This window comes from Protopterus annectens, chromosome 14.part0 (assembly GCF_019279795.1).
Source record: "Protopterus annectens isolate FY-2018-M chromosome 14.part0, PAN1.0, whole genome shotgun sequence".
Taxonomy (NCBI): Eukaryota; Metazoa; Chordata; order Ceratodontiformes; family Protopteridae; genus Protopterus; species Protopterus annectens.
The window spans coordinates 815,958,485-815,973,400 of NC_056748.1; positions in this window are offsets into that span (position 1 = coordinate 815,958,485).

The window sequence follows — 14,916 nt, forward strand, 5'->3', positions numbered from 1 at the left end:
TGGTTTGGCAGAAGTCATTATTCTACCTGATTGGCTTATGCCCCTAAAACAGCCAATGACCACCTAAATTTTTGTCAATTGCCCCCAATAATCTGTTAAAATCTCTGCTAAAAGTATCTCATTCTTCCCATCCTTTTGCCATATAAAAGCAACATTTTAGCAAACATGTTTATCAGACACCTAGTTTGTTAACATATTTGAAAAAGAGATTACAAAAATTCATCTCAAGAGCAAACCCGAGTAGGTCAATTTCTTGAATCTATTTCAAGAACAGGTTAGCAAGAAGTTATGATCAGACCTAATATATGTAACTAGGACTACCTAGAAATACTGCATGATATACTGAAGAGTGAAAAAAGATCAATAACCAAAACACAAACTTTTTTCTTCTACAATGATAAAAAAATGTTGATATGAAGCAAACAATCATGCATATTTTATTTGACATTTCTTAAGTGGGTTAACAGCTGGTCTGTGGATGCTTTTCAGCTACGACCCAAGCCAATTTAATTTGCAGACGCAAGCATTATAGCAGGTTTGCAAAATGTGTAAGTAACTTTAATCAACAGCATACAATATCTGGGAGTTAGTGAAATATTCATAGAACAATTTCTTAAGATTGTCAAAAGTTAATTGACCTATATGCCAGCAGTCGCTAGCTTAAGGATAAACCAAGCTATAGATATTATGCCCTCCCAAATGCATAAGTTATCTTTCAGAGAAATGTGGTTCACATATAGATTAAGTAGTACATGTTATTCCTTACCAGCAGCACAATATGAATACTTCATTCATTACAATAATGTTTTTTGCAATTGTGTAATGTATGCAAAGTGTAGCTGAGTTTATGCTATTCAATTCTTATTTTCGTTAGGGTTGGACATTTGTCAAAGACAATCTCTCTCAAGTTACAAGGCAGAAGGGGAAAAGAGATAAATGGCACTGCAGTTGCCATTTATAAGGGCAGAAGACACCAATGGGAAATGGAAGGAGTACGTTCAGAAACTTTTGAGCAAAGAAAGCTCCAAAGAATCTATAAGAACTAAGGAAAAAGATTTCATGGAATACAGCAGCCTCAGATGAAGTCATAGGTTCATAGATTAGTACTAAGCTAACTGCCCTTGCGAGCCATTTTAAGCCTAGCCAGTTATCCCTTGTGAGACTCAAACCCTGCACCTTGTGTTTGTAAGGCAAACACCTTAACCATTAGGCCACTCTCCCAACCCCCATAGGCTAGTACTAGGCTAACTGCCCTTGCGAGCTATTTTAAGCCTAGTCAGTTATCCCCTGTGAGATTCAAACCCTGTACGTTGTGTTTGTAAGGCAAACACCTTAACCATTAGGCCACCCTCCCAACTGTAACATGTAAGATCGAAATGTTATGTTAATTAGGGAAGAAATGCCTGCTGAGAAATTCATCACAGCATGGAGAGAGAGGCATATCCCAGAAAATTGGAGAATAAACATTCTAGTGCCAGTATACCAGAACTGATGTTTTTAATTTGGGGCCCCAGGGCAAACTTCAGTTTGGAGACCCCCAACAAGGCTATTTCCATATCACACTATTAATACATTCAGATGCTACATTTACATGGTCTATTTTTGTTCTTTTATGTATATATGAGAATCTAGACAAGCAACCTTCTAAATCATTAATGGCAGACACACAGGATAGCTTTTAGCTGCAATGATGTTACATTGCATCAAGTCTCTGTGCCAAATCAAAATAGCCAGCATTACATTGAGCAATTCAAACCACAAAACTATTTGCAGTTACGGTCAAATGTATCCTCATATCACGTAACTCAGGGTTAGACACAAGTATGCCAGTGCAGACCAAGACTCATACAGACAACAGTAAGAGGCACACAATATTAGATTCTACCATTAGAAATAGTAACACAATTCTGCACATTTCTGCACACTGCAGGTATGCACTCCTACAACCTCAAAAGTTGGCGATTACATACAAAGTTATGGGACAACTTCAAACAAGTTTGTTTATTTGCAGGTGCCTTCCTGCCCTCCACATGCAAAGTAAGTCTTCTAAACTTAGTGAACTTATACGTACTAACCCCAAAGCTACTCAGTATTGCAGAAGGAGAATATCCCCAAAGCAGTGCACAGAAATCGTGGACAATGACTAATTTTACTTTAGTAGGAGCAGGCAAGTGATTTTGAAGATTTCACAAACCAAGGATACATGGGGAACCCAGTATATTATTACACATAAAAAGTAACCAAGAATTTTGAATTTTTGTAAATATAGTTTCATGTGTGCTATTTATACAGCAATTTCTTTTACTAGTGTTTCAGGTATTTACTTGTACATGGTATTCAGCCTGCACTCAGTAATTTTAGTTGGCAGTGTAACATCACTCAGACAGACCTAGCACTAAAAACTTGCTCTGCTGCCTTTTCTAGAGGTAGGAAATGGTACTCTCCTGTCCTACATTCAGATACCATCCTCCATTTTTGTCCACTGAAGGAATGGACATACAAACAAGATCAAGTGTAATAATGCTGATTATGACATAGTTAGACGTTGCCCGTTCGATTCTCAGTTAGAGCGTCTCCTGTGTGGCGACATGCATGAATGGGCGTTCCTTCGTTGAAGGTTGTGCGTTAGGCCCGGCAAGCCAGTACGTAAAAATCTACTGCCAATCATTAGCGGACTGGAGTTCTGCTGTGGCGACCCCTAACCAGGAAAAGCCGAAAGAAACAAACAAACAATTGACTACCATTCTTCCATTTCTAAATAATGACCCATATTTTTTTTTAGCCTTTTCAGAGGACAGGCATGCCAGTACCATAATCATTCCATCTCTCATTCTACTCAGCAGTACCTCCCAGTAAAAGACAGTATTCAGACAGACTTTATTCTCATATTTCCTTATGTAATACCAAGCCAGCTAAGTAGTCATCACATGCTAAGCCACTGATGTGGCAGTAGACATGACACACTGCCATTGTTCTTCATTCTTCAAAGGTAGCTGTACCATATTTAAGTGGACAAGGTGATCCGCTGTGGTGACCCCTAACTGGGAAAAAGCCAAAAGAGAGAGAGAGAGAGAGCTTTAAATATCTTGCTAGAGGGAGTTGATGCATACTGCTGGATGGGCAATCTGATTAAAGAACTCAGAAGCTAAATCATGCAGACTTTGCATGTTTTTTGAGTGGAGAAATATATCTACAAAAACAAATATTTGTTTTTCAAAATTTTATGAATGGAAACACAGAAATATAGAATTCTCCAGCTGCAGCTACCAGGATGTTTTTCTCTACAAAGCAACTCAGCAGAAAATTGGAAAGTTCGGATCCATCTTTTTAATTTATTCCTCACAGTGAGTGGAATAGAGGAGAAGCCTGGAACTGTACAATGTGAAATAAGTCTACATACCGCTAGAGAAGAAGCATTGAAGATAAGATGTTTTTACCTCTGTTGAGCAACAGAAAAATTAAAAAAATAAATAAATTTAGAGCAGAATTATTTTGACCCCTGATCATTTAGACAGGAATTACTGCAAGCCCAGAACGGGCTTGCCATTTATTCACAAGGGCATGAGATGCTATAGAAACTATGGATGCTAAGCTACAGAATCCAGCCAAAGACTGTATATCTAGAGTTGGATGATTCATCAGTAATAAACTACTCTGTTTATGATATAAGAAGAAGTCAGACAAGCATCAGGATTTTAAGGGGAAAGATAACTGAACTTATCAAATGTTATGGATTTATGCAGATCTAGATATTTGGTCAAGCCAGGCAGTTTTTGAGCTATACAAGTCCAAACACTGGACCTAACCCAGTTTGGCTTTGTTAAGGGCAGATCATGCCTCCTAAACCTGGTGGACTTCTTTGAGACAGTTACCAAGGCTATAGACGAGGGAAAGGTGGTACACACAGCCTACCTAGACCTCGCTAAGGCCTTCAACACCATTCCCCATTCTGGTATTATAGACAAGCTCACCAGCCTGAACATAAATCCCTACATCACAAGATGGGTTGCCAACTGGCTAATGGACAGAACCCACATGGTGAGAGTTGTGGGAGCTAGGTCCGACTCTAAACCGGTTACAAGTGGCGTTTTCCAGGGCTCAGTCCTAGGACCCCTCCTGTTCGGCATATACTTCTCAGAGGTACAGGCAAGCACAGGAGGACTATGGCTGACCAAGTTCGCAGACAACTGCAAATTAGGGGCTATAATTGACTCCCCAGCTGACACAGACATCCTCCAAAAGGGTCTCACTGAGACAGATACCTAGTGTCAAAATCATGGCCTCAAGCTAAATGCTAAAAAGTGCATAGTCATCCCCTTTGGAAAAAACAAAGTACCCACAAACTACCACATAGATGGTAGTCCCCTAAATACAGAAGACGTAATAAGGAATCTGGGGACCCAAGTAGATAGTAATCTCACCTTTGATAATCACATTGCCAAAGTGGTTACAAAATCCTTCTACGTGGCCTACCTAATCACAAAAGGGTTTGCATCCAGATCAACAGAGGTCATTGTGCCCCTCTACTCATGACTCATCAGACCCATCATAGAGTACAACGCCCCATTTGGGATATACCTTACAAGACAACTGTAACAGCTGGAAAGACCACAGAAGTACCTCACCAAGAGGATCAATGGCCTCAAACAGATGCCCTATGCAGCTCGACTGAAGAAACTTCAGTTGTACTCGGTTGCATACCGCCTATTCAGAGGTGATCTCTGCCTAACATACAAGGCCATGTCCAACCCAGAATTGATGGACATGCTCCACCTAAAAAAACCTTATCCCCTTGAGCCACATGCTCTAGGGATCTAAACCTCACCATAACAATAAATAGGACGTGCTGGAGGGATAGATTCCTGTCCCAGCGACTTCCCATGCTTTGGAACAAGATCCCAATTTACATTAGGCAGAGCTCCTCGCTAACACTCTTCAAAAGAAACCTTGACGAGTGGATGGGACTGAGGCACAGGGAACTAATCTAAGGGGGCGGCGAAAGCCACCACATTCTGGCTAGGCTTATAAATGCCTTCGGGCAGATAGCCTAGTACCAACCTATGAACCAATGAACAAGTCTAGAAATGACAAAAGAAAATGACTGAAGCAAGTATAGCTAATGGTGGAGCAAACCATAACTCTCAACCTCTTAGTGCAAGATATCTGGCCAAAGCCCGACAGCATGGGGGAACGATGGCCCACAAAAATGGGACACATTTTAAATATTGCTCTTATAAACTTAGAAAGTTGCTAAAGTAACAGGGTTTGTGTTAACATCGATTTTTCTGAGGGATTTGAATTCTGAAACGCAAATATATTTCATTATCAGTGACTTCAGTCCTCAGATCATTCCAATGATTTGCCAGAAAACCACAAATAAATTTTATGAGATTCAGACCAAAAATATGAGGCAAAATCTAGACATTGTGTGAAAATCTGGACAGTTGAGAGGTATGGAGCAAACCACCTCGTGTGTTACACCCAAACTGACAAATATAAGGCAGAAAACGATTTGTGAATACAGTTGATACGCATATTTTCTTCACTGACCTCAGACAGTCAATAGTTGTACCAATGCAAAAGTCACTGGACTGAAAAGGTATGGATACTTGGTTATCACATTTATAACCAATACCTTATAGGTTTATAGATTCATAGGTAGGTAGCAGGCTATAGCTATCAGCCCAAGGGCCTATGTAAGCCTAGCCAACAAGGTTCCCTGGCTTTCGCCACCCAAGAAGGTTATTTTCCTGTGCCCCTGTCGAGCAGAGCCACAGAAGTGATCCCCGGGGTGAATTTCCTATTTCCCATCCACTCATCAAGATTTTTCTTGAAGAGTGCTAATGAGGAACTCTGTTTGACATAGATAGGTAGCTTGTTCCAGAGTATGGGAAGTCTCTGGGACAGGAATCTATTCTTCCAGCATGTTCTGTTTACTGTGGTGACAAGGTTTAGATCCCTGGAGCATGTAGCTCTGGGTTTGACATAGCTTTGTATGTTAGGTAGTGATCACTTCGGAGTAGGCAATATGCTATGGAGTAAATTTGGAGTTTTTGAGACAGTCAGTGTAGGGCATCTGTCTGAATCCCATAATCCTTTTTGTGAGGTATTTTTGTGGCCTTTCCAGCTGTTGCAGATGTCTTGTGAGGTACATTCCAAAAGGGGCATTGTACTCAATAATGGGTCTAATGAGAGCCGAGCAGAGGGGAACAATGACCTCTTTTTTCCTGGATGAGAACCCTTTCGTGATAAGGTGTGCCACGTAGAAGGATTTCCTGACTACTGTGGCAATGTGATTGTCAAAGGAGAGACTACTGTCCTCCTGAGTCCCATGGTCTCTTATCACACCTTCAGCATTAAGTGGACTGCCGCTTATGTGGTAGCTCATGGGTACTGAGTTTTTACCAAAGGGGATGACATTGCACTTTTTGGCATTGAGCTTCAGGCTGTGGCTCTGACACCAGGCATCAGTCTCGGTGAGACCCTTCTGTAGGATGTCCACATTGTTTGGGGACTTGACTATGGCACCTAATTTGCAGTCATCTGCAAACTTCAGCAGCCAGAGGTCCTCTGTGTTAGCCTGTACTTCAAAGAAGTAGATAGCAAACAGGAGAGGACCCAAGACTGAACCCTGTGGTACTCCACTTGTCACAGGTTTGGAGTCTGCAACTTTAACAGTGTGAGTTATGTCAGTAAGCCAGTTGGCAATCCATCTTGTGACATATGGATTTATACCCAGTTTAGTGAGGTTATCTATGATTCCAGAATGGGGGATGGTGTCGAAAGCCTTGGCGAGGTCAAGATAGGCTGTGTGAACTATCTTACCCTCGTCTACGGCTTTGGTGACTATTTCAAAGAAGTTGATCAGGTTCAGGAGGCATGATCTGCCCTTCACAAACTCAAACTGGGTGGGGTTCAGAGTTTGGAGGTTACCAATGTCTTCATTTATGAGTTCCATGGTGATACATTCCATGGCCTTGCAAACCAGGTTCATCAGGCTAATAGGGTGATAGTTCCCTGGGTCTGTGGTGGCTCCCCCTTTGTGGAGTGGTATAACTGTTGCTGTGCACAATTCAGTGGGTACAAAGCCTGTTGTGAGGCTGTGATTGAACATGGTGCTTAGGTGGGGGGCCATTTCATTCTAAAGTTCATGTAGAATGCAGCCTGAAATGTTGTTCAGTCCCATGGATGCTGTGTTCTTGGCTTTGGAGAGTGCAGTTTTTACCTCCTCAGTTGTGATTGCAGTGGCACTGCATTCTTCTGGTATGGATATGGGCCCTTCAGGGGGTGGGGTAAAGTTGGCACTGAACCTATCAGACGGGATGTTGGCGATATCAGTTGGTTCCATAATTTTCATGCCATTGTGCTATAACTTAGAGCATATCTGGGTGTTGCCACTGAGATTCTTGACATAGCTATAGAATGTTTTGTGGTTGTCCTTAGAGTCAGTGGCAACCTTGTTTTCATAGATAGATTTGGAGGCTTTTATGAGGGATCTCAGCTTCTTACTGAGGTTGACTAGGGAGCTCCTCCACTCATGGGATTTTATTCTCTTTTGCAAAAGTTTCTTCCTTCTGTTGTAGAGATTATTTATAGCAGGGGACCACCAGATTGGCTTCCTTTTTTTGGAGGATAGTGTCTTGGTTCTGGTAGGGATAGCACAATCCATGCACTCGTGTAAGTTCATATAGAGTGCATTTGTATAAGATTTGGCAGTCGTAACTGTATTGTCCATCTGCATGGTTGTTGTGAAGTTTGCCACTTCTGTCTTAAGAAGCATGAAGTTGGCTTTGAAGAAATCTTTTACAGTGGGTTCCTTAATGGGGGGTGGGATGTGGATATCTATGGTGATTAGCTTATGGTCGTATCTGACCAATGAGGAGCTGACTTCAGGTGTGGAACACTGGTCACTCATGCTGGTAATGACTAGGTCTTGGATATTATTGCCCCTGGTGGGGGTGTGTATAAGTTGATCCAGGGCATTGGAGTTTATGAATTCTAGAAAGCGTTGAACAAAGGAGTTGGTACACGAGTAGTTATCCCAGTTAATGGTGGAGTAGTTGAAATCACCCATTATTAGGGTGTTTGGTTGAACCCTAATATTTTCCAGTATATCAAGAAAAGAGGAGTGGGAGTCCTGGGGCATGGTGGGGGATCTGTAGCAAGCTACAATATGGATTGCAGTTTTGCCCAGAGTTACTTGCACTTGGATAATTTCAGATGCATTATGTTGGACAACTAGTCTGGAGGTGTGGCTATCCTTAACGAATATGGACACTCCTCCGCCCTTGTTGTTCTGGTCCTGGTTAGATGGCCTAAAGGTATGGCATGAGGTATATCCTAGTAATGCAGGGGTGCTCTTTGGAGCCTTGAACCAGGTTTCAGTCACTGCACATATATTAATGTTCTCCATTTTAAGGGACTGCCTTGAGTGAGTGCATTTTGAGGTTTAGACTTCTAGCACTGAGTGCATTACCCTCAGTTTTTATCTTGTCTGTATATGTTATGGTGGTGGGTTTGCCATTTGAACCTTGCCTAAAAAAGGCAGTATGGGGTGGCAAGAGCCTTAGCCAGTATCTGGAATCCCAGGGGCGACAGGTGCAGGCGATCTCTGGCAAAGTATCATAGCCTGTTGACCATGTCGTCCCAGGCAGACAGATACTGGATCCCCTTGGAATGACACCACAAGCTTAGCCAATTGTTGAAGTCAATCATTTTGTCCTTGTAATGTGGTATCATTCTGGGCGAAGGTAGGATGCTACTCAGGGCTAGGGTCATACCTGCCTGGATTACAAGATCGGAGAGTTCCTCCATGTCTCTTTTCATGTAGTCCATGGAGGTACATCTCAGGTCAGAAACTGTAGTTTTATTTGCCGTTTTGGGCTATTTCTATCCCTTTAATCTTTCTGCTTAAAAACCCGTATTATGTCTTGGCCTGGTATAACATCATTATGGATAATACAGTCAGCTAATTGGACTTCAGAAATTCTCTATGTACAACACCTCTTTAATGATGAATTCTGGTCATAAAATTAAACTATTTGGTCAGATTAAGCACTGTCATTTGTACCAAAACAACAGAACAATCTATTATTTCAAGATGTGCCACTTTAACAACCTAAAATATTTCAAGATGTGTCACTTTAGCAACCTAAAATATTAAGAAACTATGTGTTTGAAGCATTGAGCAGAAGTCAGGAAATTCATAGAGTGTGGGTGCAGAAAGTGTATGAGAGGGTGTAGTGCAGTCAAATATAATGACTCATATCATTGTAGAGTCAATGATTTACACATTGATGCAGTTCAGAGTGTAAAGCCTCAGGGCAGAATACAGTGTGTAGTGATAGAGGATCCTAAAGCACAATCATAAATTTAATTGGGCGACATTAGAAAACCGAGTGCTGAAGTAGTTAAAATCTACAGATAAGCTATCAGAATGAATTCATTATACAGATAATTACTTAGACTACAGTTATTGAAAAATATGCTACTGACAGGATGGCTAAGTGACAAGGAAACCATTCTATTACTAATTCCAGTCCGGTAAGCCTGCTTGTCTAAATTCATGAATCAAAAGGACTGATGTTCAAACCCAACACAGTGATTGTGCCAGACCAGCTAAATAATCTTGTGTTACGTAGAATATATTATAGGTTCATAGGTAAGTACTAGGCTAACTGCCACTGAGGGCCATTTTAAGTTTAGCCAGTTTCCCTTTTTGTGCTCAAATTAATCTATTCCACTTGGTTAGAGACTGACCTTACCTAGCCCATGGTCGATAGTTATACATTACTCCTAATGTAAATAACTGGGATCATACCAGAGATAATTTCAGAGAACCCAAGAATGGGATAAAGGATTTAGGAGCTGCCTCTGTCCATTAATAGTACAAGGGGCAGTCCTGTGGTACATTTTCTGTTTCCCATCCATGGAACCAAAATGTACTTGCATATGGACAGGGATAAATTTTGTTTTAAGTAGACGGGGAAGTCTATTCCAGAGCAGTGGTATCTTCTGCATGATAATAATAATAATAATAATAATAATAATAATAATAATAATATATGAATAAGGCCATGTGACAGCCCCCAAATAACTGAGCTGATGGTAAAACAAATTCCATTCTGTAACATACCACAAAAGCATTCCAAAGATACAGTTATACCAGACAAAATTCCAGACTGACCACAGACTAAAGTTGTTTGAAGGTTTATTTCATTTGAAAAAGAGTCAGCCTCTCACATGTGTTGATTACTATTCTGAGCACCTTGAGGTCAGCAAGACGTCTTCACCAACTTACTTAACATTTGCTAAAGTCATTTTTAACAAGGTATTCCTGAAGTACTCATTGCAGACAATGTTCCATAGTTTTTAGGACAAGAAGTTCAATTTTCTTCATAACAGAGGAAGTTCCACCATATTAGAACTTTATCAAGATGTTCTTAAACAAATGCTTAAAATTTGAAGGTATTATTCCAACAGTGAAGAACATCAAAAGAAAATGTGTTGGCAGTTCAAAGCAGAAACATTATAGTGCACTTCTTGAATACAGAAACACCTGCTCCAACCCACAGGATTTTTGCATGTATTGTCAGGGAGGAAATGTTATCAACATCTTCTGTTCTACTTCAGCCAAAAATACCAAATGTCCAACCTAAATGGCAAGCTGTTAGAAGAACTACAAATAGTACAATGATAGGTCAGTTAAGACATTCTTTTCCTTCAGAAATATATACGAATTTTAGTTTTGATGCCGTGATATTAATACACTTGCAGAATGATGACAAGTAATATAACAGTATTTCCACAGTGTAAAGTGCATACATTGCAGAATTTCAGACTGTGGCACTGTATTTATGAGTCTTTGGTGGGATTTATAAAGGTTAACTTTTCTGAGTTGAGGTACAACCCTAACACAATGCTTTGCAGTCTATTCACTGAGAAAGATAAGTGTATACTTTGTGGAAACCTTTATGAATCTCACACTTTGTGGCCCTGTATTTGCCTGCATAAAGTAAAGGAAATATTCATATTTGTTGTGGAAATAAAACTAAAGACTTCTGCAGTAAGGAAACTTTCAAATTATAATAATAATGTTATGCTCAGAAACTCAAAACATGGATTATGTCTTCATTGTGTTCAGAAAAAAAATGACAGACCAGTTTTATCACTTTGCATCCACAGTCTGTCACAATCAGATATGCCTATTCTGATAGTCTACACCTGCTCAGACTGTGAAAAGATAGCATAAAATGACCATCATCTGAAGCTGTTATATTATGATAGTTTATTCACATACATCCAACATCCCTATTTACAAACAACACACACACACACACACACACACACACACACACACACACACACACACACACACACACACACACACACACACACACACACACACACACACATCACTTTCCTCATATTAATTCATTTGCCATCTTCCCCATTTATCCTAATATAATATGCATTAACTATACAGATGTCCTTAGATTTATTTCCATGACAAATATGAATATTTCCTTTACCTTACAAAGGCAAATATATACCACAAAGCAGTGGATTTATAAAGGTTTCCACAAACAAGTAAAAAGGTTTCCACAAAGTGTACTTTATGTGTACACTTTGTGTAATCTTTCTGAGTGAATAGACTGCAAAAGCATTGTGGTATGGCTGTTCTTGAATTCGTAAACTTTACTTCAAGATGTACACATTTGTTCTACATTATAAGAACTAACATTCCACACTTTGTGGAAGTGTTTACATAACTGTGTGTGTGTGTGTGTGTGAGTGTGTGAGCGTGTGTGTGTGTGTGTGTGTGTGTGTGTGTGTGTGTGTGTGTGTGTGTGTGTGTGTGTGTGCGTGTGTGTGTGTGTGTGTGTGTGTGTGTGTGTGTGTGTGTGTGTGTGTCTGTATGTAGTGTGAAAGCAGGAGGCATTTGCTAATGAGATGCATGGCTTTTTGGGAGCACACTAATGCTTTCAAGTCTGACAGTGCATTGCTCAATTCAGAGACATGTTAATGAGACACTAATGATATGTTTCTCTTTTCTGCATTGCCTTGCCTCTGAATTGGAATTTCTCTCTGTCACTGCTAATTGACCAACCCATGCTGCTTAATTAGTACAAGAGGAGGAAAAATTCTCTAAATCCCTGAATTGTCTTTTGTGTACTGTTAATATCTCTATGATTGTAGTATAATGTAATGCACCCTCTTGCCTTGAAATTCAGTTACCAATATATCTACTCTGTGATATGAGCTGTAGCTGAAAAGTATCCTTGGACGATTTCACTTAACCTGGTTAATAAATGAAAATAAACAACCAAAAAAAAAAAAAAAAAAAGACAGAATGAAACAAATAAATAAACCATTGTTTACTATGTTTGCAATCCTTCCCAAATCTAAATCTTCTTTGTAGATAAAATATCTTTTGATGACACGGTTGCCTTTCTGAGCCTTTAGTAAATGCACCTTTCAGTATTCTGTGCGGTCTCATTTCCTGTCTGGTCTAAGCACACGATATATTACTAAACAAGTTAGGTAATACACAACAGATCTTGTGACCTGTTTTGATCAACACAGCAGCAAGCTTCTTCATGTACTCTGAAATTATTATACATCCTGTGAAGTGTACCTGGTGACTAAATATAAGTACAAATACCAAATTAAAAGTACACAAAAATCTTAAAACATAAAAGCATTAAATACAAATTATATGTTTAATTAATGTTTTTGGAACAGGTACAGCCAAGTGATGCAACCAGCCAAAGGGTGCAACCGGATTCTTTTGCTAACAGCAAAAAAAAAAAAAGAAAAAACAATTCTGGAAACCATGCCTTCATATTAAATAATTATACTGACACATCCTGTTTAGTGTGCTGCGTAAAGGTGCCCTATGACAGATTAAAACATAGCTTCCCAGTCTGCCAGTCAGTTACTGAGGCTAAATTTGAAACAATGGATTTTTTTGTATATCCCCCTACTAAGAGGTTTTAGTGTTTTGCATATAATTAATAAAAGCACGTTAAGCATGTTGTCTCATGTGGCCTGTGTTGCTATTCAAGTTTTCACATTGCTACTAAACAAAACAAAAACAAAGTGTCTGTGTTACACAATATTTGCAGTTAGCTTGCCTTATTTTGTGTAACTCTTACTTCCCATAAGGCACAAATGCTTTCATTAGTCCAGCATCAGTGCCTGTCTAAGAGAGAATTCAAACCTTTCCATATATTTGTTTTACTTACTTGCCAGTCTCCTCTATTAGGAATAATTGGTTAATTGGATACAAAATGTCCTGTGCAAAACAAATGCACAAACAATAACTCATGACACTAATTTGTATCAACAACATCTTTGGCATTTATAAAGTCGGAAAATTTCATCAGTTGGCATGGGAGCTACATTAGCAAGGTCTTTCACTAAATATTCACCATGCTTCAATAGATTTTTATTTAAGACTGTTCTCTCTAGAGCCTTTTCTTAAAATAAGAAACGTTGTTGAATTATCACTTGTAACATTGGCAATCATATGTGTACATACATGAAAGCAAACCATATTGACATATTTTCAGTTGGAAACATTATATATCACTTATAATTTTCTGTACAGTCATTGCCCATCAAACATTAAACAGCTCATTCAATTCCTGCCTTTCCTCAAATCTCATTGCTCCTCCAAAACATTATTAAGCATGTATTGTTTTTAAGCATAGCCATTCATGCCCCAGTTTTCCCAATTATCAATGCCCAGATAACAGAATGGCATTGGTATATGCCTGTCCCTTAGGGCTTCTGTAAGCTGCCCCTGTCCATAAGGGACACAGGCAACAAGCCAGAGGTGAATTTGTGATTTCATAGCCATTGGTCCAAATTGTGTTTGAAAAGGCTTAGAGAGGACCTATGCTTCACATGAATGTGAGTCTATTCCAGAAAAGGGGTGATCTGTGAGATGCAAACCTGTCCCTCCAAAATCTTTTGTTTATGTCACAGATGAGGTTTAGATCATTAGATTGGGTAATTGGGTAATTCTAGTGCTGTTTCTTTTGTGAATGTGTAGCAGATCCATCAGGGCCAGCTCGCAGAATGCCTTGTTGGTTAGGCATAACTCGACCCTCAGTAATCTGTAGGAGACTCTGTACAGGGACAGGTCTTTGAGGCGGTCCACATAAGACGTCTTATTTACACCCTGTATTCTTTTACCAAGGAACCTCTGTGGCCATGCTAGCTGTTGCAAATGCTAAGTCAGGGACATGCCAAAGGTGACATTGTGCTTAATTACCACTCAAATGAGGGCTGAATATAGCAGGAATATGATCTCCTTAGATCTGGATACCATGCACTTACCTTTATGTTGTGCTACATAGAAAAATTTTCTCACCACCAGTGACATATGGTGATCAAAATTTAGGTTACTGAGTTCCCAATTCCCATACCACTGGGTCTACTGTTAGGGGAGTGATATCAATGTTGTAATTTGTAGGGGTGATCATCTTCCCAAAGGATATAATTGTGCACTTTTTGCATTAAATTATAGGCTATTGCTCTGGCCCCAGTTATTTGTTTGTGTCAGATCCTTCTAGAGTTTATCTACATCTTTGAGGAATACAGTGATTGCAATCATAAGCAAATTTGGTCAGCCAAAGGCCCTCTGCATTTGTGTTAACTTCAGAGAAGTGTATTCCTAACAGGAGAGGTCAAAGTATCAAGCCCTGCAGGACACCACTGGTAACAGGCCTTTTGGAAGAAGTGGACCCCCCCCCACTTCAAGTGTCCTATCTATGAGCCATTTGGCTATCCATTGGGTGACATAGAGATTTATGCCTAAAGGTTATTTATTTATTTAGTTTTTGTTGACTGGGTTTGCCCCACTTGGCTAGTAGCCTCTTTCAGGAGTGACCTGAAGTGGTATTTATA